Raw genomic sequence first — 23,487 nt, 5'->3', positions numbered from 1 at the left:
GGGATCAACCCATTTACCTTCACAGTTTTTCAGGTTGAAACCAGCCCATCTATCAAAGCAGCTGTTCGCCCAGTGTAGGGTAGCATGCCCATATGGTACCTGCACGTTTGCAGCTTTGGATGACATTTTAGTTGAGAAAATTGTGCAGGAGGAACAACTTTAAAAACAGCCTTCCTTAGTCATAGAATCATAGAATTTTAGAGTTGGAAGGGACCCAAGGGTCATCTAGTCCAACCCCCTGCAATGCAGGAATCTCAGCTAAAGGATCTAAAGCAGTGGTTCCCAATTAGTGGTCTGGAGACCCCTGGGGGTCTGCAGAATGCACCCAGGGGGTCCCTTGCCTCCCCCATCCCACTATTTTTTTGGTCATTTTTGCATGGTAATGTCACAAATTTTATGGTCTGTTTTAGCGCTGTGCAATTTTTCAATATATTGGCCAAAATTGGATTTGAAATCACCCCGCAATAACAATTTTGACCTGGCAAAACACAAGAATATATCGCTCCTTGCGTGCGGGAGAGCAGGGCAGCTAATTTCAAGGCACCACTGATATCACTTTATGATCTCAGCTGATAACGCTGCTGATGTGATCCTCCTTTCCTCACACTGAGGGAGACCAGGGCAGGTGATCGGCCTCACTTCAAGGCACTGTGACACTACCCTCCCCTGGCACTGAGTCAGAGCAAATTTTCTCAGTCAGCAGTAAAAGCAGCAGCAGCCACAGTAGACGTGCATCTTCGCTGGCTGCCCCACTGATGGGGGCTTGATATGCACCCCATCCCCATCCTCTCCCACTTAAAATATGCAGTGGAGGTGACTCAGCCTCCTCTCCTCCCCCCACCCACCTGATCTCTGCAGCTGCTCCTTCCCTCATCCGCATGCCTGATCTCCAATTTCAGACATTGTGATATATCGCAATATCATGATGTTTAGCTGCTGATTTATCACAGTGTTGAAAGCCAGCCCTAGTCTGTTTTTTTTAGTATACCTAAAATCCTTTGCTTATTAGAGGCTACCCCACATTTTGTTTACAAAATTGCTTTGCAGAGGTAACTATCATAGAGTTATCAAAAGGTTCAAAAGTAAGGGGTCCATGGCTCCGTTTCTGAAAAATAGGGGGTCTTCAGCAAGTAGCTAATTGGGAACCACTGATCTAAAGCATTCATTACAGGTGGCCGTCCAACCTCTGCTTAAAAACCTCCAAGGAAGGAGAGTCCATCACCTCCCAAGGGAGACTGTTCCACTGTCAAACAGCTCGTACTGTCAGAAAGTTTTTCCGTATGTTTAGTCGGAATTTCCATTCTTGTAACGTGAGTGCTGTGGTCTTTCCCCAATTCACCACCCCCTTTCCATAGCTAGAGGGATTCAATAATCGGTTCTCAGTATCATTTGCTGCAATCAGCCTGAAATGCCTTTTATAAAATGGAATGCACATGAATATCCAAAAGGGACACACATATTCCCTTCCTTTCCATTTTCGCTTCAAAGCCTGTTGCAGGTTGGCCTGAAGCCTACTTTTAAGTGTAAGAAGGGACTGAGGGGTTCCCAGGGGGTGGCACTAAAGACGTTAGGTGCTGAGCAAATGCTAAGGAGTTTCTTCAGACTTCATTGTGGTCCTCTTCAATCAGTTCCTGATAGTGAGATACAATGAAAGTTACTGGGAGTGTTAGCAGCTTCTAGTTATAATTTACATTTATTGTGGGAAAATTAGCCATGTGTAACCCAGGCTGTGATTATTCTTGAAGTCCCAAGAGACATACAACAAATCAAGCGCAGAACTGCTGGACACTTTCTTTTGCTCCTAGTTTTACATATGCATATCTCAGCAGCTAATTGTTCCCCCTAACTGGGTCAGCCTAGTAGGACATTATGCTGCCAGAGGCAAAGGACAAGATAACATCCCTCCCAGTGTGGGTGCTAATGGCTAACCTTAATAACCATTTTAGTTGTGCTTTTCCATACATTTTCCATACATTCTTTGGAGCCACAAACTGCTTTGCAAAATGGGGTACATAAAGTATTGCCTACATGACCGCATCATGCATGCATGCATGCATGCATGCAATGGCATTCTGAATTCATCACATTTAAGAACAGGAAAATAGCTCATCTAATACCCATCTAATCCAGCAGCACCTCGCTGTCCAATTGCCAATAAGATGCTTATATGAAGCTGGCAAGCAGGACCTGAGTACAACAGCACTCTCCCCATGCGCATATAGTAGGACACTAGAGGCATTACGTAGTCATCATAGCTAGTGGCCACTGATAGCCTGATCTTCCACGAATTTGTCCAACTCCCTTTTAAAACCTTTTAAAATTGGTGGCAACCACCTCATCCTAAGGTAGTGAATGCCATAGTTTAAGTATTTATTAAACAAGAAGCTACAGTTAGAACTGGATATGGAACAACTGATTGGTTCAAAATTGGGAAAGGAGTACGACAAGGTTGTATATTGTCTCCCTTCTTATTTAACTTATATGCAGAATTCATCATGCGAAAGGCCGGACTAGATGAATCCCAAGCCAGAATTAAGATTGCTGGAAGAAATATCAACAACCTCAGATATGCAGATGACACAACCTTGGTGGCAGAAAGCGAGGAGGAATTAAAGAACCTTTTAATGAGGGTGAAAGAGGAGAGCGCAAAATATGGTGTGAAGCTCAACATCAAAAAAACCAAGATCATGGCCACTGGTCCCATCACCTCCTGGCAAATAGAAGGGGAAGAAATGGAGGCAGTGAGAGATTTCACCTTCTTGGGCTCCTTGATCACTGCAGATGGTGACAGCAGTCACGAAATTAAAAGACGCCTGCTTCTTGGGAGAAAAGCAATGACAAACCTAGACAGCATCTTAAAAAGCAGAGACATCACCTTGCCGACAAAGGTCCGTATAGTTAAAGCTATGGTTTTCCCAGTAGTGATGTATGGAAGTGAGATCTGGACCATAAAGAAGGCTGATCGCCAAAGAATCGATGCTTTTGAATTCTGGTGCTGGAGGAGACTCTTGAGAGTCCCAAGGACTGCAAGAAGATCAAACCTATCCATTCTGAAGGAAATCAGCCCTGAGTGCTCACTGGAAGGACAGATCGTGAAGCTGAGGCTCCAATACTTTGGCCACCTCATGAGAAGAGAAGACTCCCTGGAAAAGACCCTGATGTTGGGAAAGATGGAGGGCACAAGGTGAAGGGGACGACAGAGGATGAGATGGTTGGACAGTTTTCTCGAAACTACGAACATGAGTTTGACCAAACTGCGGGAGGCAGTGCAAGACAGGAGTGCCTGGTGTGCTCTGGTCCATGGGGTCATGAAGAGTTGGACACAACTAAACAACAACAAATGCCTTAGGGTCTGACCTGAATTTCAGAGTTTAGCCTTCTTCTAAGGCTCCTACCTTAGAAGAAGCTGGACCATAAAGAAGGCTGATTGCCGAAGAATTGATGCTTCTGAATTATGGTGCTGGAGGAGACTCTTGAGAGTCCCATGGACTGCAAGAAGATCAAACCTATCCATTCTTAAGGAAATCAGCCCTGAGTGCTCCCTGGAAGGACAGATCGTGAAGCTGAGGCTCCAATACTTTGGCCACCTCATGAGAAGAGAAGAATCCTTGGAAAAGACCCTGATGTTGGGAAAGATTGAGGGCACTAGGAGAAGGGGACGACAGAGGACAAGATGGCTGGACAGTGTTCTCGAAGCTACGAACATGAGTTTGACCAAACTGCGGGAGGCAGTGCAAGACAGGAGTGCCTGGCGTGCTATGGTCCATGGGGTCACGAAGAGTCGGACACGACTAAACGACTAAACAACAACAACAAAGGCTCCTACACCCATGCTCCACGAATCTCAGGATCCAAGTGCTCAGGAGACCTTGTTTGTATTTCATCCTTTCTCCAAACAGCTCAGGGCACACACACAGATGGATCCCATTGTATCTTCCCAATTGCCCTCTTGATGCATGTTAAACTGAGAAACAGGGAGTTGTCCATGATAGATTTATAGCAGACAGCGATTCTAGCTCTATCCAGTCCAAGTTCCTGTCGCTATGTTGCAATATCCTTATACCTGGCAAAATGTCTATAAGCACAGCTCCATTAAGCTTGCTGAGAACTCCAGGCATACAGTGGAGCACTTGTGGATCTTTGCATCTGGGCCTGTAGCCAATGAGGAACATGTACTTGGAAGTCTTGTTGCTTAATGAGCAGTCTATAAGAACGTCAATAGCATAAAGGGGGCCAACCCAGAAAACTTCACAAAGAAATGTGAAGACGCAAAAAAACAGTAACTTCTTTCTATTCTATAGCAAGTTTCATCTTTTAACATTTTAATGAGCTTCGGAACCTTTTTATGTTCATGCTTTTGAGGGTTTATTTAGCTGCACATTAGCACAACAAATGAGAGCATTTCTTTCAGCAAATATGTATAATTTCTTTGTCCAGGAATCTCTTTTGGCATCTACTTTGCATGGCCTCCTCTTCTTCCATTCTTCACAACTCACAGCTATATTAAAGGGCAAAAGAGCCTCACTAGAAGTGAAACTGTCTCTCTCATTCTAACGGTATATTAGATAGAGTAGTGCTAAATTTTGTTCACAACCCAAATGTTTGAGTTCTGTGCTGTTTTAAATATGCAGGTAATGAAAGTGTAGATAAAGCTGCGCAGGAGGTATATTGACATTCAGATGGATGCAAAAAATATGCAAAAAATCCTTCTTCTATCTGCACCAGGTTTCATCTTTTAACATTTTAATGAGCTTTGGGACTTTTATGCATATTAGTTATGTTGCCCTAATTACTCATTATAATTCTAATGTGCATTTTTATATTTAATTACAATGCTTATAAAGATTTGATATGGACAGTAAATTATTATAACTAGCATGTGCATAATGATTATGAGCTGAATTTATTAACTTTTACGCTAGCATTCAACAGTGCTAACTTTCAATTTCACCTTTGTGATTAACCACATTGTCTGATTAAACAAACATTTTGTGGTATTAATTGTAAAGTCATAAAGCAGTATGGCTTTATTTAGCAAGATTTGGGCCCTGGTTTTTTTATTTGTGCTTTTCATTTTAATTTTGTTGAGGTTGTTCTTTTAGCAATTTGCTCGTCAATGTGCTGAAACAAAGATTACTGGTACGGTATTTTCTTTTAAATGATCTTGAATTAGTGAGATCCAATGTAGCATTAGAACAAGATGTTGGAGAGTTGGCATTGTTGAACGAACAGTAGCACGCAAGCTAAACCATAAAGGTAAAGGGACCCCTGACTATTAGGTCCAGTCGTGACCGACTCTGGGGTTGCGCGCTCATCTCGCATTATTGGCCGAGGGAGCCGGCGTATAGCTTCCAGGTCATGTGGCCAGCATGACAAAGCCGCTTCTCCAGAGCAGCACATGGAAACACCGTTTACCTTCCCGCTGTAGCGGTTCCTATTTATCTACTTGCATTTTGACATGCTTTCGAACTGCTAGGTTGGCAGGAGCTGGGACCAAGCAACGGGAGCTCAACCCGTTACAGGGATTCGAATCGCCGACCTTCTGATCAGCAAGCCCTAGGCTCAGTGGTTTAACCACAGTGCCACCAGGGTCCCAAGCTAAACCATAGCTGTCAAGTTTTCCCTTTTCTCACGAGGAAGCCTATTCAGCATAAGGGAATTTCCCTTTAAAAAAACGGAGAACTTGACAGCTATGAGCTAAACTGTAACCGCATAGCATCATTATCATCAAAGCCCAACATTCTTCATAAGTGTAAAATGCCCACTAGGTGTAACAGTTCCCATTTATAAAATTCATGTTGTACAAGTGGACTGGCATGATTGGATATTGCCCAATGATTCTGGAATGCCTGGAACTTACTCTAGTTGAGAATTATTTGCCTCATTGCACATATAGTATTCATTTCTCTCTCTCTGTGTGTGTGTCTTTTTCGTATGTACTTTGTGTCCATTTGCCCATCACTTTGTCCCTCAGTGGCAGCTGGGAGTCTTGTGGAGGGTTTTTCTTGGATTGGTCATTCTCCTCCCTCCCTCCCTCCCTCCCTCCCTCCCTCCCCCCCTCCCCCCCTCCCTCTTATTGCATGGGATTTCAGCCACAGTGATAAGATCTTTGCTTTAGATATCTGTGTAATTTGGGGAGAAATAGCTCTTTCAAGCAGCTCATACACATTTCCTCCAATTAGTCCTCATAATATGATGATGAAACAGAGGCACAATTATTCCTTCTAACAGATTATCAGTGTTTTTAATTATGCATAATTTAGATAATTTCAGATTCTTATAAAATATGAATTTCCCACAGGTACGCCTAATGGATTGTTATAACTGCTTATAAAAACTGCTTATAAAATCAGTGTTACACATTAAGTGGCTCCCGGTTTCCAAATATGCCAGCAGCGGATGAGGATTATACTGAAAGATGCAATTTATTAGGGCATGATCCATCCACCCATGATTAAATACTGCTCAGTCCCATTGATTCCTGTAGAGGAAATAGAAAATTGCCCAATGGGGCATACAGTAAAAGTTTTATTGCGTCATGATCTCAATGTATTGTAATTGCAATATTGGAAATTTCGAACTCCTCCCCTCTTCCTAAGCAAGTTAATGGAAAATATGGTTCTTTTTAGTGAAAAGGAAGGATGCAAAAATTAGGCCTGTTTATGTTATTAAATTTATTTTGAAGGGGATAAATAAAATGATAATAATGAAGACAAGGCTTTAAGATTTGTAGTTTCATCAAGGTGCAATCCCAATCATGTTATATTATGCCATGTTATCAAATGCTGTATTTTGATATACAGTAGTACCTCTGGTTAAGAACCTAATTCATTCCGGAGGTCCGTTTTTAACCTGAAACTGTTCTTAACCTGAAGCACCACTTTAGCTAATGGGGCCTCCTGCTATCGCCCCGCTGCCGGAGCACGATTTCTGTTCTCATCCTGAAGCAAAGTTCTTAACTTGAGGTACTATTTCTGGGTTAGCAGAGTTTGTAACCTGAAGCGTTTGTAACCTGATGTACCACTGTAGTGTCAAGTCATGGAAAGGAGAGTAATATGAGTTGTCAAGAATCATGCTGTAGTGTAGGGCTGATCATGGGCTATTATCAGTAATATTCAGACTTCTGGCTATAAGGATCCCATGTCCTCTGCTGAAAATCCTTCACATTTTCCACAGAACCACAATATATGGAGGAGGATTGTAGATAATGTGCTAGGGCACATATGTCATCCATATGAGGCATTAGCCACACTGGCTGAATCTCACTGCTGCTGTCCTGAATGAACTAAGAGGGCAATCTAGAACATTCCCAACATCAAAGGGAAAGCTCATACCGTGTTTCCCCTTTTTTAAGACACCGTCTTATAACTTTTTTCCCTCAAAAAAACACACGGTGGCTTATTTTCAGGGGGTGTCTTTTTTTCTTTCTTTTTTTTAAAGTGCCGGTACAACTGGGTCCCACTGGCTCAGGATGCTCAGCGCTCTCTTCCACGCGCATTATCAGCACCACACTCTAGCCAACTGAGCTATCCAGGTTTTACAACATAATACTGTAACATAATGCACAACATGATGTACATAACATCCATTAAATGAAACAAGAAAATAAGGAGATTATTTAAATACAATACATAATACATAGCAAGCAATTGCAGCAATTGAAACTGGGATTTTTTAATGCTACGTGTGTCCTCTACCATTATTGCTGTCAACCAGGCTGGCAGCAGCTCTCCAGGATTTCAAACTTGGGGGTACCTGGGGGTTAAACCTGGGATCCTTATGCATACAGAGCACAGGGTGCTCTGCCACTTTGTTATGGTCCTTTCCGTTTTCTGCCTCTTCTATTCTCTCCCTTTCCCCTCCTACCCATCCTGAGTCAAGGGCTCTCCTTCCTTGGAGGCTTTTAAGCAGAGGCTGGATGGCCACCTGCCATGTATGACCTAGCTGAGATTTTTGCATTGTAGGGGGTTGGACTAGATGACCCCCGAGGGTCCCTTCTAACTCTACAATTCTACCGATTCAACAAAGGGCATCATTATCACCATCACCAAACTGGTCCAAGCAACTAAGGAGAACGTCTTGCGTACACCCCTGTCCTTTTGATTGGCAGCTAAGCTTCGCCTGGCCGGCTTCCGAGTTGCAGCACCCGATTCTGCAAAGCTCGCCGCGCCGATGGGAGGACGCCCGCCTGCCTGCCGCGCAAGAAGTTAGGCAGAGCCGCACAAGCTGCACAAACTCTGCAAAGAGGCGGGGGCGGGGGCAGTCCTGCCGAACGGGTTGAGTAACCCCGCCGGCGGGATACGGAGATGGCGTAAGGGAGCTGCCTGCTTCTGAGGCGGCCTTTCGAGAGCCTCGGGCGGCAGAGAGGCGCTCCAGGGCTGGCGGCTCTCCTCGGGGACGGGAAGAGCCGCATTTCCTGAGGGGAACAGCCTGCGGGCTGGGCTCTGGGGAGGGGTGGGAAGGTGCTTGGCCCCTGCTGCCCCCTCAGCTGTGAGGTAAACCTGCAACGAGCCCACGCTTTTCCCTCCGCAAGCAACGAGCCCCTCTCTCTTTCCTCCTGACGCTCGTGCCCTTGGTGCTCCGTGCGGGAAGGAGGGGGAGAGGAGCGGCGTCAGCTCTCGGCAAGGAGGCCAGGGCAGCTGAATGATGAGCCAAAGAGGAACCTGCACGGCACCTTTTCTCTGTCGGGGAGGGGGGGGAGAGACGCGATCACAAACATACAGAGAGAGACAGACGCGCACACAGGGGGAGAGAGAGAGAAAGACACACAGGGAGAGAGAGAGACGCGCACGCACACACAGAGAAAGAGACGGACGCACACACACACACACACACACAGAGTGTGCAGCGCTGCTTCGCACTTTGTCAGCGCTGCAGCCGCCGCCACTTCCGAGCGCCAACCCGACCTGGCAGGCTTCCTCCTCCTGCCATGGCCGGCATTGCAGGAGCTGGGTCCTGCTGGCTTGTGCCCTCGGTGCTCCGTGCGGCACTGCTGCACGCTTTATCGGCGCTGCAGCAGCAGCCACCGCTTCCGGGCACCGACCCGACCCAGCAGGCTTCCTCCTCCTGTTGCAGCCAGCATGCTGGGTCCCGCTAGCTGGTTGGGGCGCTCAGTGGTCTTGCTCCGCACATCGCGGAAGTATGGCTTATTTTCGGGGTATGTCTTACATTTCTCAAATGATTAAAAACCCTGCCATGGCTTACTTTTTGACTACGTATTAAAAAGGGGGAAACACGGTAACAGCTGTTTTCAGTTGTGTCCTTTCAGGAATTGAAGTCCTTCTATTTGTGGAATAGTTTTTGATCCACCGGAGCCCCTGATAATGGAAGAGGGGAGGCAATATTCACCAATTCTGCCTCTTCCTTGCAGTTACCCGAACCCCTATAATCTGTTCAAGAAGATCAGCCCCAGAAAACAATGAAAGGTAGAATCAAGCCTTCAGAAATAGCAAACAAAATATGCTTCCCCTCCTCTAGTGTTAGCAGAGGCATTTGTTAGATCAGGGGTAGCCAAAGGGCTCCAGATGTTGGACTATAGCTCACACCAAACCCCGAATGGAATTTCTAGAAGGCACCATTTTAGTGATTCCTGTATTAAATCGAATATTATTCTGTCAATTTAATAACTCTTTCAACTAATGGGAAAGCACCATTGTATACAACCTGGTATCTTGATGTAATATTTTGTTATATTTGTATGCTGTTTAAGGACACAGACAATGCTCGTTAAATGCTATGCTGCCATCCCAACGGTTAATTTCCCTGCCATCCGTTCCCCTCCGTGTTAATTGCGTGCCAGTGCTTTGTGCAAGTTCTCTAATGGGTCTGTCTGGTACGGAAATCAAACGCCAGACAGCCAATCATCCCTACCACCTGTACTTATTGTGCAGGCTATATGTCTTAAGAAGAAGCTGCATGTGTTCATTGATGGGAGACTATATAATTAGCCATTTTCTTTACAACATGCATTACAGAATGACCATATCCACTTTGCAAATTAACTGAACAAAGAACCCATTAAAGAGTTTGTTCTTAGTCCCATGCGTTTAGAGATGAACTTCCACAGGCACTTTAAAAAAAATAAAAATAGCTGTAGAGAACAAACTTATATTAAGTATTAAATTATGATTGCAATAAAGAACACAAAAATGAGTTGCACTAATTATATTTGTTGTTTCAGGTCTCCGTACATATTTTGCAGGTACTTTCCTTGTCCATTTTTTATTTAAATGTGTTTGGTTGGTTTCGCTATTTCTGCAATTGCCCATTTTTTTTCTTCAAAGAATAACCGAAGCAGGATTCTTGACAGTAATTTCCCAGCAATAATGTCACAACTCAGCAAAATGGGAGTGTTGCCAAAGTCTGAACTATAATTGATGAAAGTTGCGATGGCAAAAATGAAACTTTCTTCTTCAGGAACAGTATGAGCTGTATTCAGGTATTCCGCAGTGCTAGTGGAAGGCAGCACAATGATTCCCGCTAGTACAACAAGACCCCCCTCTCCAGCCCCCTCCCCAAATCTGGAGTGGAGAGAGGAGATCAGGCAAACAGGAACACTTGTGCTGATGGAACGTTGTCCTTATCACTACAATAAAAACAACCCCTATTTCTTCCTCATACCATTTGATGATTAATATTGTGTAGCCATGAGTCCACACAGAGGGCAGGACTCTGTTCGAAGGACTGTCACAGGTCAGTCCTCTGTTTGAAAGACTGATCAGTCCAAATCCATTTTGAAGATAAAGAATAATAAGACAGGAGAGCTGGGACCTTGATGTTGCCAATCAACAATCTGCAGTTGGACAGCAGAAGCAGCACAGAGGTCTGCATCTGTATCTATATCCATTCTGACTGTCTCTTGCTAACCAGATACCAAATAGTAGCAAGTAATAGGCAGGTAACTCAACAGCAAATGGACTACTGAGCTACCTGATTCAGCATGCTCATTATTCTGCTTTTAGACACGGTTCCTCCACCAACTTATAACTATGTGGCTAGAGCAAAATGGGCAGTGAACTCCTTGGGAAAGCCAGCACCAAAATAATAATAAGCAAATCCCTTTGGAACAAAACAGACTTCACAAGATGTTAAAATGTCAGTGGATAAGGCAACAAGCATACTTTCCCAGCTAGAGAGATCTACAGCCAAAGCACCACAGTTTGAGAAGGCCCCATCCTGTATATCTAAGTTGTACCTAATATGCCTTTAAATATATTGTTCCTCAAACATTTACATAGCTGTCAACTTCTAGATTGGAAAATAAGGGAGCAGCAGCGGCATGGCACCGGAAGTCGCTTCTGCGCATGTCCATTGACGCCTGTTGATTTAAATGAGTATACTCTGAGTGTAATGTACTCAGATGTCACCCTATGTGTTCATTTTGATGTTCTATGGGAGAGATCATCAGGGGGGTTGGGCTGGGTGTCCATCAATATGTGAATGATATCCAGCTCTACCTCTCTTTCAAATTGGAACCAGTGAAGGCAGTGATGGCCCTGTGTGAGTGCCTGGAGGTGGTTGGAGGATGGATGGTGGCTAATGGATTGAGGTTGAATCCTGACAAGACAGAAGTAATGTTCTTGGGGGACAGGGGGCAGGCTGGTGTGGAGGACTCCCTGGTCCTGAATGGGGTAACTATGCCCCTGAAGGACCAGGTGCGTAGCCAGGGAGTCACTTTGGACTCACAGCTGTCCATGGAGGCACAGGTCAATTCTGTATCCAGGGCAGCTGTCTGCCAGCTCCATCTGGTACACAGGCTGAAACCCTACCTGCCTGCGGACTGTCTCGCCTGCCCTGTGGAACGCCCTCCCATCAGATGTCAAAGAGGAAAACAACTACCTGACATTTAGAAAACATCTGAAGGCAGCCCTGTTTAGGGAAGTTTTTAATGTATGACATTTTAATGTATTTTAATCTTTGTTGGAAGCTACCCAGAGTGGCTGGGAAAACCCAGCCATATGGGCGGGTCACAAATAATATATTATTATTACAGTATTATTATTATTATTATTATTATTATTATTATTATTATTATTACTACTACTACTACTACTACTACTATTACTACAGGCAAGTTAGAAAAGAACTGAAAGAGAAGTGAACATACATCGATCTATTTTTTCAGTAAGGTTAGCATCCTAATTTCACATATCTGTAACATCAAAACTGCAACATCAAAACAACTAGTTTGCAGAAAGAGTAGGCTTCCTAGTTTAGAGGAACAAATACATAGCAGGAACTGTCAACCTTTTGGGGCCAGGCCAATAGGCTCAATGGAAAGTTAGAGAAACTGTTATGGATACCAAACACACACACACAAAAAAAACTGCAACCAAGAACACACAACAACTTATTGTACAGTCATACCTCGGTTTAAGTATGCTTCGGTTTGAGTACTTTCAGTTTAAGTACTCCGCGGACCCATCTGGAACGGATTAATCCACTTTCCATTACCTTCAATGGAAAAGTTCGCTTCAGGTTAAGTACGCTTCAGGTTAAGTACGGACTTCCGGAACCAATTACACTCATACCTTGAGTTAAGTACGCTTTAGGTTGAGTACTCTGCGGACCCATCTGGAACAGATTAATCCACTTTCCATTACTTTCAACGGGAAAGCTCGCTTCAGGTTAAGTACGCTTCAGTTTAATTACTCTACGGACCGCCTGGAACGGATTAATCTACTTTCCATTACTTTCAATGGGAAAATTCGCTTCAGGTTAAGTATGCTTCAGGTTAAGTACAGACTTCCGGAACCAATTGTGTACTTAAACCGAGGTACCACTGTATACATTAGAATACTTATTTCAGTCCTGATTTCGGGTGCTGCCTTGACAACCCTTGTCATAGAAAATTAAAAAGAGGGCAAAACATTTTTTTCTTAGATATAAGAGAAATGTATGTTTTTCAGCATAAGAAATGCTAAAGTTAGCTGAGTAAGCAAGATTCTTGTTACATCTTCCATTGGCACTGGATAAAACCATGATTGTAACAGCCAAATGTTCTGGAGATGTTCCAGACCAGACAACAGGAAATAAGATAACCAATGACTATCACATAGGAGCCTATTACGTACTTCCCTTTTGAAATGGCCATTGCCTTGAATGGGGAGGAAATAATAACCATTCATTATTTGCCCTGTGTTCTTGTGAAACTTGCAACCTCACCAAGCCTTATTATTTCAGCTTTGAGTCTGAATCATATGAATGGGATCTGCCAGGAGAAACATACTGCACTTAATTAAAGAACCCAGGCACCATATGCAACAGAAATAGAAAGTTTAATTAAATTTGGAAGGGCTTCATGATGCTGTTTAGATGGGAGAAATGGAGCTTATCAAGTGGCTGCAAAGGCACGCGGGAAAAATGATTTCATAAAACTTGGGAATCACAGAATTGGTGCAGAAAGATCCTGCCCAAATAATGTAGCTTAATGGGAGAATACATGGCACCAGACCAGATGGCACATGCTTGTGTTATAATGTAGCTTTTTCACAGGAAGACAACTTTACTATAAGAATGGCAGCAACCATTAATCTCTACTTGGAAAGTCAAGTTTTCTTAACACTACATCATGGGATTCAAATTCTGCCCTTCCTCCAAGCAGCTCAGGGCAGCATACATAGTTCTCTCTCTTTCCCCCTGTTTTATCACAACAACCCTGAGATGTAGGTTAGTCTGGGGGACAGTGAATCTTGGATTTGGGTTTTGAACCTGGATCTTCCGGCTCCTAGTCTGACACTCTGACTCAGGGGCGGACTTTGATAACCCAGAGATGGGCTTTGGTAACCTTTGGTAATCTGGTGCCCTGAATGAGGTCAAAATTTGGCACCCCTCCAAATGGATCTTCTCAACTATGGAACCTCTCAGTTTTGCACCCCTTTTGACCTGGGGCCCTATGTGGGGCAACCGTCTGCACCACCCTTAATCTTACACTGCTCTCACTGCTCCGCCATGTTGTGTGTATTACTAAAGTATCTGAGATGCATTGCTAAAATGTTAACAATTCATAATAATATTATAAATGTAAGCATGTTCCCTTACACGTAGGTCTAGCTGTGTTCAGTTTGGCCCAATTGTAATTTGCAGCATGATTAGGACTGCACACCAATTGCTTGCTGCAATTACTGGGAAGGAAAGTCCATTGAAAATAATGGGAATCGCTTCCAATCTAACGTGGCCAGGACAATGAATACTCTCAGATTACAGAGCAAGGCACCCCAGTTAGGAGGTTTTTTTTCTTTTAAAAGAAAAAAAATCATTACATTACTCCTTGGTTGCTATACCAACCATCAATTGCTTCATTTATTTCTAGATATCTGCAAGCCATGTCTTTCAACAGACAATAGAAGGCATTCACTAAAGGCAACTGCAGCCTTCTTCTAATATAATATAAAATCAGATGAAAATTACCTGGAATGTACTTCACAAAATGTGTGCATGATATCTACAATCCACTGAGGCATACTTGTAAATCTCTGGGTGCTATCATGACCCTGGCAACTAATGTGAATACACAAAAGGTCTCAGTGGCTACAGGTGTACAAACTGTTATATAAGACATAGCAGTCCTGATAAGTTTACTTCTATCACCTCCTGGTGTGTCCCCTTAACCGCTGAGAGCATTGCCTGCTTCCATGGAAGAATATTGTGTCTGAGATAATGTCAAGGGGGGTTGTATTCAGTGCTTCATCTGCAATGGCTTTTCTTCACACATGCAAACCGTTGCTTGATGTTGCAGTCTCTGATACGGAATGACAAAATCAACAATCAAGGAGTGAAGAAAATGAAGGAAAGAACCTGGATCCTTTCAGTGGGGTTGAAAGACCATGAGCAATGATAACAATGGAAGTTAAAAACCATAAACACAACCAACAATAACTCAAAAAAATAAACTAAGTTAAACCTACTCTAGTAAATTAACAAATAAATCCACTTTGTTCATTGGAGATTACTGTTGGGTAAGGCATTAAGCCGTCCCGGGGGGGGGGCAGTGGTTAAACTGGTCCCACAGGCCAAATATGCGATTGCTCTCACAAACGTGAAGAACGACACACACAAGCCAGTAAATAAGGCTAAACTGCTTTATTTACATATAAACTGGGAGCTCTACATTATGGCTCCTTCTCTCTGGCATTACAGCCAGTAAAGAGAAAGAAGAAAGGAAACAACACTCCCACTTAGGAATACAGTAAGACAAACATCCTGTCTATGTCACATCCACTCTGGGGGAACAAAACACATACAGTCATATGATATACAATAAACCTATGACTGCAGACGGGGAATGAATCTCCCAACACATAAGATTGCAGACTAAAGATTTGTGCTTTCTCCATAGCAATTAAACTGTTTGTGTTATGAGCAATTTCTGAATCGGGACAATTTATTTACCCTGATTCCCAAGTGACAGAATAAACAAACTGGTTTTGCAGAGAAGCGGCATCCTATTGCTGTCTTTTGATTTTGTGGGGCATATATACCTAGTAAAGCAGACCAATACGTCCAGTCAAATGATATTGCTCAGGACATTGCTCATTATTACCACATAATGAATGGGAGGGTTAAGCCAGTGTTAGCATAGAACAGATTGTGGAGTTGTGAAGACAGCAGCTGTCACAGCATGACAGCTTTCTTGTTAGTGAATCAGTGTTACTGACAGGGTTCCCCCCCCCCTATTTTATTAATTTTGAAAAGTTACTGTTCACTGACACTGCCTTGTACCTGATAGACATGCACATTTCATGAAGTAACCACGAGAAGTGTAGGACCTACCCCTCCACATTAAAAATAAATAAAGTTTACAAAATGCTCTAACGGAAAGCTACATACAGACAGAAACAGATCAAAATATATTAGGTTGATGACCGGTAAACTCCCACCCACCCCTTTTTTTTAAAAGCCATTATCCCAGCACAAAAAAGATTCATTTTCCAAACAGATCACAAAATGGAAGATATCATAGAAAAACATGGCCACAAGCAGGGGAAATTGGCAATGTTAAATAAATCTTCAGTTGTTCTCCTTCCCTGCCAAGGTTTAAGAATTTTTCGTTATTTCTATTGATCCTGTGGGACAGGAAAAGAGAAGGTATCAATATGCCCAGTGCACAACTTCTTACTGTAGAAGAAGCACATGGTCCAGGAATACAAAAATCAAGGGAGGTATGACAACTTTGAATTTTCCCTCACATTAAACGAACTTGCCTACAATGTTCTGAGGAATAATTTGAGTCTAGCCATTTCTTTTTGGTGTTAGTTCTGTATGGCTTCAATTGTTGTTTTTAACATGGGGAAATTCCATTCATGTGATTCTTCTGCACCTATATCTTGAAGTGGTTACAGACCACGGAGGACTAAATGACAATCCTTTTCTGGATGTACAGATTCGCTTTGAATCAAAACACAATAATCTTTTATTTTTTAAATTCATTTTCTTACATTTATATTCTGCTTTTTCCTCATCCCAGAATCCAAAGTGGCATACATTTGGTTGCTAAGCACTGACCAGACCTGCTTAGCTTTAGGAACTGGAGATCTTGCATGCCTTTAAACATGCCCTGGAACGATGGACCTTCTGTGTATATTGAGAAATGATTCCATCCCCCTCTGTCTTCTTGAACTCAAATAGTGTTGGAGCGATTTGTTGTCACAGAGGCCCACTTTCTGGTGCTGCCTCAGCACCAACCATTGCACTAATCTGTCTTAAGAACCCAGCTCCACATACGGTATAACTCCTAAAACAAAAGTGAGGGGGGAGAAAGGGAAAGATCCATTGCATGATTTTGCGTTCTGTTTGCACAATGTTTGATATGGCCAAAAAGAACCCAAGCCATTAATCCCAGATTTAGTGCAATCTTTTTGTATGTTTTCATGATTGCTAGCAGTGTTGCTATTGAATATCAATTTAACCCTCAACAGTTATATATTTGCTGATATCCAAATTAACAGCTCAGGGTGGAATCCACACACACATTAAAAACACCGTGAAAATGCTTTAAAAAAATGTTTTGAAAAAGACATTGGATTTTGCATAGCTCACTGTCGCCATCTAGTTTCACATTTGTATATTGCACTTTACAACACATTTAAAATGTTTTATTTTCAGCTGTATAGCTGAGTACAAGGTCTCTGTTGGGGGAGAAATGGTGTGTGTGTGTGTGTGTGTGTGTGTGTGTGTGTGTGTGTGTGTGTGTACACTAGTGCTCTTGCTTGTGTGCCCCCCTTTAATAATAATTCAGTGCTCCACTGATTGCTCTGGAAGGAAACAAGTGACCATTGCCTAGATTTCTGGACATTTCAGATGTCTGGTACAAGCTAAAAACAAAGGATTGCCTGACTGAGACACCACCTGCAATTCTTTGACAGATCATCGAGTAAAGAAAAAGAAACTCTACAGCAAGTCGTCAGAGTTAGCCATCAAAGAAATAACATAGAGCAGAAAAGCCTAAGGGTAATGATTACTCCAATCTGTATTTCACAACCATTGGAGAAGTATTCTTTTTATTGCACAGGTCAGAAATTCATTGATGTTTTCTGTTTGAAACGTAACAGTGGATGAAGGCAATTAAAATAATTCCTTTGAACATATTTTCAAATTCCCCATAATTATTCAGTGTGACTGCCTGGAACTTGTGCTGAAAAAATGCATCTATTCTTATGCCTTAGAGCAGCAGAAACATTATGTGTTTGCTGGCATTCTGATTGACATGTAAAGCTTGCCACTTGAATAGAAAGCTATATGTTCTGTGTGACAACAGCAGTGTTATGCCATCAGTATCTTCTTAGCTTCAAGCAGGAGCCAAGCTGTATCCCTTATCCTCCTCAGCTTATGCAACTGATCAGCTCAATATCTCCATGGAAGCAGAAGACAGCCCACCTTGACAGACTGCTGTCCTAGAATGACATACTCTAGTCTACATGATAACACAACATAGTCTGTGGACAGAAATGTGAATGGTAGAACGGTGAAGGCCTTTTAGATTTTTAGGGTAGCTTTTAACTTTCTTTCACACTACTCATGTGGAGTATTGGATAATTTCAGAAGATTCATTCTTTTCTTTTTTTAAAAAAAATGGGGTTCTTGATTTATGCAGCTTACAAGCAGTGAAATACACAGGGCTGTGTGTGTTTTATGCAGCAATAGGACTTTTCTGCAAGCACAAAACTGAGGCTATGGTGCAAAATCTGGCAATTGAATTAACTTTATTTTTTTTAAACATAACATTTTTGTAATCCTTATAGCAATCTGGAAAGGTCTTGAAAATCTGGGGGGGGGGGGAAGGGCAGAAGCTGCCAGTCAGTGTAGACAACATTGAGCAAGATGGCACAATGGTATCACTCCATATAAGGCAGCTTCCTATGTTCCTATGGACCTATGACAACAGACAGTGAAATAGTATAGCGTTTACCATGGACTATTATCTCGTTCCCCAGGCAACCGATTTTTTTACCCCACAATCCAACTAGTCAGTTATATCCACTCTTTCTTAAACTTCAATTCATTTCCAGTTGAGGGGGGAGTAGGGGAATGCCAAATTTCTGGAACGGCTTCAGATTAAAGATAATCTGGGATTGCGCGCTCATCTCGCATTATTGGCCGAGGGAGCCGGCGTATAGCTTCCAGGTCATGTGGCCAGCATGACAAAGCCGCTTCTGGCAAACCAGAGCAGCACATGGAAACGCCGTTTACCTTCCCGCTATAGCGGTTCCTATTTATCTACTTGCATTTTGATGTGCTTTCGAACTGCTAGGTTGGCAGGAGCAGGGACCGAGCAACGGGAGCTCACCACATCACAGGGATTCGAACCGCCGACCTTCTGATCAGCAAGCCCTAGGCTCAGTGGTTTAGCCCACAGTGCCACCTGGGTCCCGGTATATGAATTAGTTGTATACAATTTATTATCTATTTAGGTGATTTATTTCTTCTGTATTGAATTTTAATGAATTAAATAAAGATTTGTTTTTAAAATTTAAAAAAGAAAAAAAAGAAAGAAATTCCAACACGATGCTGTGGCTGGGAACATAAAGGATATTTTCACACAACTGGTAGAGAATCAGACAGAAAGGCAGATTATGTTCAGTAGGCAACTTGCAATCATATAGTAGGATGATTAACAAGTGGCAGATTTCAATCTGCATACATTTCATATTAGGCTTTCATTAATGTTAAATAGTGTACAACAACTGCATAGTTCCAATAATTGTACCCAAATTGTTTGTGCTATTTGTTCATTAGATAAAACTGTGAAAGGGAACTCAACTTCTGTGGGGTGGGGGGGAAGGATTTCATTTGTTCACTGTTTTAGATCTTGCAATGCAATTTATTCCAGAAATCCAAACTGGCTTCTTACAATTCTTTAATGTTTCTTTTTTTCAAAAAAAACCAACAACACCCTTGTTCCAATGGAGCATGCCTTCCAAAAGATTAAAGCAAGAATGATACGTCTCGACAGCAAAAGCCACAACACACACCACAGTCCCCTAATTTCTTCCACAGTAGGTTTAAGAGTACATATATAATTAAGTTCAAGCAACTGGTACAGTATGTCTGAATTCAAAGTGAAATGAGCATTATAGATAATATTATGCAAACTGCCATAGCAACAGCAACACAGACTTCTAAGAAATGCTTATATGTTAAGCTGCTCTGCAAAAAATAAATAAAAAATCCCCCCAAACCACCCCAAAGTATCCAAGAAAAATAAATAATTGAACCCAAACATTCTCTGATTCTTGTCTGTGAAAATAAGGTTATAGTGAAGTCTCCAAAAGGTGACTTTTATCCCTCATTTTCATGTGGCAAAGTTTTTATCCCCCCCCCATCTGCCTCCATGTGGTGATACTGAGATGTCCTGTGATGCTTAAACTAAAGTTCTGTTGACATGAAGATCTCAGGTCTACGGAGCATATAGGGGGGAATGTTACACCCCAAGATAAACACAGATACACAAACATGCAAGGGAGCTGCTGTGGATCCATTTTTATTCTTTACTCAAAATACTATACAGAAGAACTAGGGGAAAGTCACATTAGAATAGTTTGAGTTGGCGGTTTTGCTGCTGCAGTTGCTTGCATAGAAAATTTCTTAATTTTCATAGGGACAAAGGTTGCGGGGGATTTTGTCCATTTAATGGCAGTAGGTGTTTAGGGGATACTTCAGGTGCTGTGTTTTACTGATGAGACAGTTGTGTTTTATTGGCTAATAAAGATTTCATCTTCTTGTTTTAAATAGTTAGGGATATTTCTTTTTATTTACTTTTCTCTGGCTATGAACATTACTAAGTGATAATGTTTATTACTTTATTTTAGGGAACATACATATTGTTTTGAGTTTGTGGGGGAGGGCTACCGAGTTCCTTCTAATTCCTGAAATAGCCTAGCTAGCTTCATGGTGAGCTAATGGGTTATTAAAGTAAAAGAGGAAGCAGATTTGCATCAGATGATAAATGGGTGGGCTCCACTCTCTCAACTCAATGGTAGTTAGAAAGACAAAGCCCAGTGGAGTTGTGTGAGCTAGAAGGTAGACGCTAGAAACAAGGCAGCAGGCTGGGAGCCATGCCTGATTTCTGCTGGAATCCAAGGTCCCCTTGGGCTGTTAATGCTGTGAACCCTTCATCATAGGCTGAGGTTGTATATATGTGTGAATGGACACCACATATGGACACCATCTCCACTGCACCTCATTCCAAGAAAACACGAACCCTGAATAAGTGTCTGCAACCTCTGGGATCTCACCCTGCTTGGGGATTGGGGTGGTGCAACGATATATATTTCTGAGTGAGGTTGCATGTCCAACTCAACCATAGGGCACAGAATTTAAAACACAATTGAATGTGAGAACCCAGTTTTTTCTGCAGAATTACTATTGACTTAGATCAGGCATCCCCAAACTGCAGCCCTCCAGATGTTTTGGCCTACAACTCCCATGATCCCTAGCTAACAGGACCAATGTTCGGGGAAGATGGGAATTGTAGTCCAAAACATCTGGAGGGCCGAAGTTTGGGGATGCCTGACTTAGATGATAACAAAACAAGATTCTGTGCTGTTACATAAGACCATAGGAACAAGGCTGCTGGATCAGGCCAAATAATCCATCTGACCCAGCATATTGTTCTCACAGTGGCCAACAGATGCCACAAAATTATTCTACATTTGGTAACCAATTATTTTCAGCCACAGAAGCAAAACATTCCGCAGAGGTGGCACATCTCTAGGACATACATAATTTGGGCAAAGTTGAAGGAAGAGCAAAGGCCTCAGGCAATCTCAAGGGCAGATGGCACTAGCTTGTTTCAGTTTACTATGAAATGTAAAGTATAAGCTACAAATCACACACACACACACACACAATATCTTATTTATTTGAAAAATGAAGCCAGAAAGACACCATCAAATATAACTGAACCTCATAAAAATACTTTTACAGTTGAGGTGATTGAGGTAGGATTTCCCCTTTTCACACTTGAAAAGAAGGTTCTCCATCCTCTGTAGTATTCTTTTGACTTCCATCCGGCCACATTGCTGTTCCTGCGCCAGATCACCAAAGAAACAAAGCCTAGCTCATATTTCCATGGTGAACTGGCACAGAAGCAGCAAGCTGATAGGAAGCCTAAACTTTGCAGAGAGATTCTCCTCCTCCACCCCACAGCCTTCTGACTTCTTTCCGGCCACATTGGTGCCTACCACTTACTTACAATTTTCAGAATGATCTGCTGCTAGGAATAAGAGAACTTAATCTTTTTCTAATTTCACTATTTAAAAAAAGCCTTTTGTCTACAAGATTGAAGACCTAGCGAAACTGCTGTAGGTACAAACAAACAGCCAGTTTTCTGGTAACATATTAAAATCTAGTTAATACATGACTCAACAGGGGTTAAGATTATTATCTATAAATCAACATTTGCTTCATAAAAATATAATAGAAAATGATTTTTAAAAACACTGGGAAAATAAAATGGCATTAATTCTTATCTGTATTACTCAATTTGGAATAGTATTCTCACATGGAGAAACTAGCACCTTCACAATGCTTCTAAAACTCTCTCTCTCTCTCTCTCTCTCTCTCTCTCTCTCTCTCCCCACACACTTACCATGTTTTCTAAGGTCACCATTAAAAGAGCATATGACACATTTATTTTTCCGGAAAACATAATTTATGCAATAAAAGTAGATGTAGGGAAGAGTAATACTATTTATGCTACAAAAACACCCACAGACCTTGTTTATGTCTCATTTAAAGCAATCCATCCACAAAACTTCAAATTTGAAAAGCAATTTAAAATGGATAATTTTTCTTGCATACATTTGGATGGCTAAGCAGCTGTTTACTACATGAAATGAATATTCAATATTTTAAAAAATATGCCTTGTGTTTCAGCAGTGTAGCTTCTCACGCATCTTAACAATATTGTACAGTACAGAGCAAAAACTTGAAATGATAGGAAATTATCAACTGCATCTCAGTCAGGACATCTCTCCCCCTTTTAAATTGGAAATAACAAAAAAATTCATGCAGAAATGGTACGGACTAGAAAATTTTACTTCCTCATCTCCTGTTTGTCTAATTTAGGCCTAGAAGGGCCACTCCTGCTATTCTCCTCCTGCTGTTCTCTCTGCATCTGCTGGTCCTGTAATTCCCGCAACCTCTGAAATATTTTTACTGTTACCGTGCACATGCCTGGTGGTTTAGGCATAGCAGCTCTGAATATGACCAGAAAGCCCTTGGTTTAAGTCTTCGTCACTCACCTCAGCAACCTTAATTGTAATATGGATACAATAATATCAAGTTTCCTTACAAAGTGATTGTGCAGCTATGATTTGCACATACCGTAACACTAACCCATAGTTAACATAAGCCAAGGTTTATAAACCAACATCAAATCATGGCTCAGGAGTGTTGGTTTGTTAGTGTTACTAAACCATGGTTAAGACGCTGGACCAGGTTTGGGTAATCAAACTAAACTATGGTTTATTAAACCATTGTGTAGTGTTATGTGCTAACCAAGCCAATGTGGAGTATAATAATTCCAGATTCAGCAAGATCTAAACTGCAAGTATTATCTGAAGATTAGAAATCATTACCGGTAATACGTATATGCAAAAGCAGGCTTTAAATTGCAAAAATGGCACCCCACTATACATTAATCCTGCTTTGGTTTCTGCAAATCTTCCCTCCTGTCTAATGGGTAATATTGGCACTGCTTATAAACTGGGATCTGTATCCAATGAAGCCCTACTCAGAGTAGTCCTACTGAAATTAATAGACCCAAGTTAGTAATGTTCATTAATTTTAATGAGTCTACTCCACATAGTCTTAGACACTAGATATACACTAGATATAAGCCATAGTGTCCCATGGTTGGACATAGTAGATGGTAAACCATGGTAAGAAATAGGGATGGAGGCAATTGCTGCTAATGGGAGGTCTCCCAAGGTATGTTTCAGAATACTTGACAAAGAGTTTCCCTTGAATAAAGCCCATCAGGAAAGT

General features: G+C 42.0%; 1 protein-coding gene across 2 annotated transcripts in view; it reads right to left on the bottom strand.

The window, feature by feature from the left end:
* The window catches only part of NEGR1 (neuronal growth regulator 1), a 438,504-nt gene that overhangs the window by 104,588 nt on the left and 310,429 nt on the right, over positions 1-23,487 (bottom strand). The window lies entirely within an intron of this gene.

Source organism: Zootoca vivipara, chromosome 7, assembly GCF_965207765.1.
Source record: "Zootoca vivipara chromosome 7, rZooViv2.hap1.1, whole genome shotgun sequence".
NCBI classification, from domain to species: Eukaryota; Metazoa; Chordata; class Lepidosauria; order Squamata; family Lacertidae; genus Zootoca; species Zootoca vivipara.
The sequence above is the reverse complement of the archived record's forward strand: the minus strand, read 5'-3'. Positions and strand labels throughout refer to the sequence as shown.